This window comes from Elephas maximus, chromosome 20 (genome assembly GCF_024166365.1).
Source record: "Elephas maximus indicus isolate mEleMax1 chromosome 20, mEleMax1 primary haplotype, whole genome shotgun sequence".
Taxonomy (NCBI): Eukaryota; Metazoa; Chordata; class Mammalia; order Proboscidea; family Elephantidae; genus Elephas; species Elephas maximus.
In genome coordinates this window covers 50,991,053-50,997,144 of record NC_064838.1, presented here as the reverse complement: position 1 = coordinate 50,997,144, position 6,092 = coordinate 50,991,053, and positions in this window count along the sequence as shown.

Below are 6,092 nucleotides of genomic sequence, written 5' to 3'. Positions count from 1 at the left end.
AGCCAGTGCCTACAAGCTTACCCAGGACCAATTTGTATCTCTGGCTCAGGACCCTGCGTGGTGAGGACAAAGGCCAATGGGAGCTTAGATGCCTTGGGAGGGGAGGATTTTATTGAAATAGTGGTTCTAGCGTGGGGTTGACAAGCTCAGGAGCTGGGTCCTGGGGCAGCTTCATCTCTATGGGACCTCAGTTTCTCCTGTCCACTCCAAGGGGCCTGGGCTAGGTGACCTGTAGGGGCTCCTTCTGGCCCAATAGGAGATGTGACAATAGGCAGCGTGCCAGTGTTCTGAAGTGATTCAGGGGACGGAGTGTGGAGAGAGGGTGGGCTTGCAGGGGCATGGTGGTGCTGCAGAAGGGGTCCTCAGGGACAAGCTGGGCCTGTCTGCTAGGCCTACTCCTGCCACGTGAGGCCAAGGCTGACTCCTGACTGGTGGAGCCTCAGGCGGCACTTACGAGCTATGGAGATGGTATGAGCCCGTGGGCGGATGGGAGAGATCCAGGAGCCTCCTGGTGCTGCTGCCTCCTGAGCATTGGGCAAGACTTGCTCTTTCTAGTTCCATCAAATGTGGAGTCCCGACGAAGATCCTCAGAAAGGGCTTGAACTAATAAAGAGCGAGTATATCCAGGACGCCACGGGTGTTCACGTTTACCCAACTCTTTGGCAACTCATCGGAATGCTAATCCTTTCCAATGGCTCTCAGCTGATTCTTGTCCCTTGACAAGTGAGAACACTCTGTCCCTGGCCTTGGAGGCAGCCCAGCGTCCATGTAATGCTGTAGTCCACTCCAGAGACCCAGGCGTTACCTACTCCTTCAGGAACAATGAACCCTTGCTGCAGGTCAGGTTCACCAGGACCTGTCCCACCTACTCTCTGGAACCTCTGGACAGGGCCTCAGGGGCTGCAGGGTTTTTTAAGGATCCCAGGAGATTCCTGGGGCAGCCAGACTGTACCAGACCCTGACAAAAAGACCCACAGAGCAGAGGTCCTTTGCATTAGGCAGTTGAGAAAACTGACACCTGAGATAAGTGCTTCATTTGTCCAAGAGCCACCTGGAGCCAAATAACCAACTAGCCTGCCCTGAGGCTCATGGAGATGGCTCACCTGCCATCAGGGGGAGCCCACGCCCCACTTGACAGGCAGCTAAAGCAATGGCCTTTTCCAGCTCCTGCAGGAGTTCATTGGCTGAAGAGAGGACTCTCCGGAAGCCTGCAGAGAACACACTAGTGTTCTTCTCTCTGGAAGTCAGGCAATCAGGAACTCCTGCCCTTTGGCCATCTGGCCAACATCAAAAGCAGCCTGGTGGAGGCCCAGCTTGAGGCCCACTTTACCCTCCACCTTTCCAGGTCCCATTTCATTCTCCAGGATGAGGGTTGTTTTTTCAGTAAAGATCTTGAGGAATCGATACCAAACAGAGCTTCATGCTCAAGAGAGAGATGAGAGGCCAAGGGAGACACTGCTCATTTCCAGCCCCCGAGCTACTTTCTGATGGCGGGGAGCAGAGGCCCAGGTTATGAAGGGACCCAAACACACTGGCCCTGCCCTCGAGTGCCAGGTTTTGGGGTTGAGAGAGACAGAGACATCCAAGAGGTTCAAAGGCCTCTCCATGAGCAGATGTGTCCCAGAAACACAGCCCCCACCTCCCTCTTCCCCCAGATTGCTAGCCTGGCCCTGGTCATTTCCCTACCCACTAACCCCATTGCCTGCAGCCCTGGCCCTTAAGTGACCTGCCTCCCTCCACAACTGCAGCCCTGGCCTTGGTGGCCAGGGCGCTGCCCGCCCCCGTGCAACCTCTCAACCTCTGCTTTCCCCACACCCCCTACTTCCCTTCACCAGCCAAACCAATTGACTGTATCCCTCACTCTCCAACTCTAGCACCTCTGACTCCTGTCCACCACAAATGCCCTCCTCCAGTCCCACTAGGTCCAGGCTGATCTATCCTCATAGGCCCAGTGCATGTAAATCCCCCAGTCCCCAAACAAGGAGCCTCCTCTGCTCCACAGCCGTTTCCCAGAGCTGCTTCCCCGGCCACATGACATTCTGCCTTGGGTCCCATTTCTGGTGCACATGCTCAGTGAGCTATCCCTTGGCAGGTGGGTGACTGCTCCTCTGCACTCTCTATGCCCACTGCTTACCACCTCGGCCTGGGCAGGTGTGCAGTACACACAGAAGAAGAGCGTGGAAGCTGAACTGTGAAGGATCCTGAACCCAGGTGAAGGTCAACATTGAAGCCTGGCTGGGGCAGCATCGTGTAAACAAGCCCATCAGATGTGGCCAGGACAGACAGAGGGCCTGCAGGGAAACTGGGGGCCTGGCCAGACTTAGGCCGGGAGCAGAGAGGAAGTTGGCAGCCAAACCTGGGAGTAGGGGAAGAAAAGCAGGATACCCCTCCACCTATCTACAGGGCCCAGACTGACCTCATCTGGGTGCCAGGGGCTCAGACTTGGTCCTCCTAGTCCAGGGCCCTGTTCATGCCTGGCAGTGCTGATGCCAATCTGGCATCATGTTGCTCTACCCACTGATCTCCAGGTGCTCAGTGTTGAGCTCCAGGTACAGGAAATGCTGCCTGGTAACCAGGTTACAGCCATTGACCCAGCTGTGGTTGATGGAGACGCTATCCTCCTGAAAATGACAAGGGCATAGGGGTGGTCCCATGAAGCCCACTGCAGGGACTGCTTCCCTCCTTCCATCAGTGAGCACTTGCCAGGGGCCCCTGGGTACCAGGCCTTGTTCCTATGCACAGAGGGTTTTGGAACATGACATAAGTGGTCCCAGCCCTCTTCAGTTGAGAAGGGTTGGCTCTCCTCTCCCAAAATGGTACCAGCCAACTGCTTGTGTTTGCTGGGCAGAGAAGACACTGGGACTGGGCTATGTTGAGTCCATGGCTAATCCAAAGTGGGAGTTGCTGACCCAGCCTCTGTTTATTCAGATCATTCCTGAGGGTGCTGGGAGCCAGTGCATGGCCTGGGGCACCAGCGATGGGTCATACTGATTACGCGATCATTGAAGGGGAGCAATTCCACTAGTGGGGAAAGAACACCTTAGGCCCCGGGAAGTGAGAGGTAGGGAGTGAACCATAAGCCTCTTTTGAACCCCTTGCCCACTGCTGCCCCAGGGAGCGGGCTTGCTAGGGGACGATCAGAGGTGACATGGGACTGCTGCAGAGACCCTTAGCAATGCTGAGTGAGTGAAGCAAATGTTCCTTGAGCAGGGAGCTAAATGAGCTGGCCTCAGGGGTGGGCTCAACAACTTCCTTGCATGTATCATTTTCATTTCATGGTAGATGCTTGCTGGGAAATGCCCACTTTATTGGTGCTTTTGCCCCGGGCCCATCTCAAAATAGTCCATCAAGGAGTAACAACACTAGGGAAGGGAAGTTAGTCTCCGGGTGTCCATCAACGCTCAATCACAAGCCAGTAATTGCCGCTCCGCTAAACATTGTTGTCAAGCAGCTGCTGTATTCAAACACCAGGGGGCGCCATTTCTGAGTGTCAACATCCTTCTGCCATGGGCACCAAAATAAACAAACCAAACCCACTGTGGAGTCAGTTTTGACTCATAGAGACTTTTTAGGACAGCGTAAAACTGCCCCATAAGGTTTCCAAGGCTGTAATCTTTCCAGAAGCAGACTACTACATCTTCCTTCTGTGGAGAGGCTGGTGGGTTCCAACCACCGACCATTCGGTTAGCAGCTGAATGCTTAACCCTACACCACCAGGGACACCAGTCTTGCATAATTTTCAGCCACTGACACTTGTAACTTGGTCTGAGTGAGAGGACGGTCGGCTGGATGGTTTCCTTCAGCACTCCTGCCTGTGCCAGCTCTCTCATCAGCGTGGTAATCTCTTCCCACCAACCCATCCTCAAGTGATGTTCTGTGTTATTGCCACCATGTGGCTGGGCTAGGGGAGCCACGTGGGCTCCCCGTTGTGTGCTTGTCCCACTGCCACCATTCTAATCGTGGCATTTCCGGTTGGGAACCTCCTTTCCCATTAGGTATTTTAAGTATTACTCATATTGAAACCATTTATTGTCCATGATACATTCAACAGTATCAGGTACGACCACTTAAAAACCAAAAACCAAACCCACTGCCGTCAATTCCGACTCATAGCAGCCCTATAGGACGGAGTAGAACTGCCCCATACAGTTTCCAAGGAGTGCCTGGTGGATTCGAACTGCTGACCTTTTGGTTAGCAGTAGCAGCTGTAGCTCTTAACCACGGTGCCACCAGGGTTTCCAGTTAGATATGTGAGAAGTCCATCAAATAAAACACAACACAGATTAATTTCAGGGGCTGCAGTGGGGCCAGAGTCAACTGTCAGACTGAAACGGTGCTCTGATAACCTAAAAAAGACTCAACAGTGGTGAAGTAGCACCATTAGCCCCGAGAGGGAAGTCAAACATCTGAAGCAGGAGCAGGTGGGACAAACGGCCTGTGCCGTGTGTTCTTTACTGTAAGCCAGATAGTCACAACCCTGGCAAGCAATGACAGCTTTTGCATCAGAACCATAGCGTCCTCTATCTTGTAACAGTAGTTTTCTTGATTGCCAAAGGGAATTCTCCTGCATAGTCCCAAGAAACTCCTTGGCAAGCAGGCCTGGGGTTTTGTTGGGATCTATCACCATTTCTGGTGGCACAATGGTTAAGCACTTGGCTGCTAACCAGAGGGTTGTAGGTTTGAATCCACCAGCCGCTTCACAGGGGAAAGACCTAGTCTGTATTCAGGGTGACAGCTCCAGGAGAAGGCTCTGGGGGAGATCCAATCTTCCACTGATCTAGAGCTTCTCAGCTCAGGAACCCCGGGTCCAAAGGACACTGTCTGCTCCTGGTGCTGCTTTCTTGGTGGTATGAGGTCCTCCTGCCTCTCTGCTCAATACTCTCTTTCATATCTTGAAAGAGATTCTCTCAAGATACAACCTAATTTGTACATTGAGTCCTGCCTCATGCCTCATTAACATCACAGAGGTAGGAATTACAACACATAGGAAAATCACATCAGATAACAAAATGGCAGACAATCACACAATACTGGGAATCACGGCCTAGACAAGTTGACACACATTTTTCAGGGATACAATTCAATCCATAACAATCTCCATGGCCACAGTGACCTTCCCCTTGGTGTGGTACACAGGGAGGCAGGTGACCCAGACACCGCAATGCAATGCAGCGTTGAACATCAGGAACCTGGCTTCATTGAAGGTGTTGGCAGATTGCCGGCCAGGAAAGCCATGGTAAAAGTCCCAGGGCCAAGGATCCCAGGTATCCCAGGACCCAGTAGAAGGCAGTGATGGAGCTCCTGTTGCATATAATGATGACGTGTGCAGGCTTGAAGTGTGTGTCCATTTCTGCCTCTCTGGCCACTACACAGTACAGGCCCCAGAGGACTTCAAGGCTCCCAGGAAGCCAAGATTCTATTCCCTCATTTCTGTGACAACTTCAGTTTATATATATTGTTAGGATCTTCCCAAAGCTGGTCCCTTTGGTCCCCAAGCCCCCTCCAGTCTTACTCTTTAGGCCAGTTGCCCCTTTTCCTCTAGTCACATGGACCCCACTCACTCAGGGCTTCAGAAACCGGAGACGAATCAAACCCTCTCCAGTTCCTTCTCTTTGAAAGCAATGATGTAGCTTTTTCCACATGCCATTCACAAAAGTAACTATCAGATGAGCTGAATAGTTAAAAGTTAAAAACAAAACATTAAAAAATATTAGAAGAAAAGATAGGAGAACTAAGGCCGAAAATCAGGATGAGAAAGCCATTTTATTTAAGGAAGCCAGAGGGAGTAAAATAGAGCCACCCAGTAGTTTGTACCACTATTCAGTCCTAGGAGAAGATTGATTCAAGAAATGGAGGGTGTTATGGACTGAACTGTGTCCCCTAAAAATATGTGTTGTAAATCCTAACCCTTGCACCTGTGGTTGTAATCCCATTTGGGAATAGATTTTCTTTGTGATGTTAATGAGGTCATACCAGTGGAGGGTGTGTCTTAAACAAATCACTTTTGAGATATAAAAAGAGCAGATTAGGCACAGAAATAAGAAAGCTCAGATGGGAGAAGATAGATGCCAGGCTACATCAAGATCGCCAAG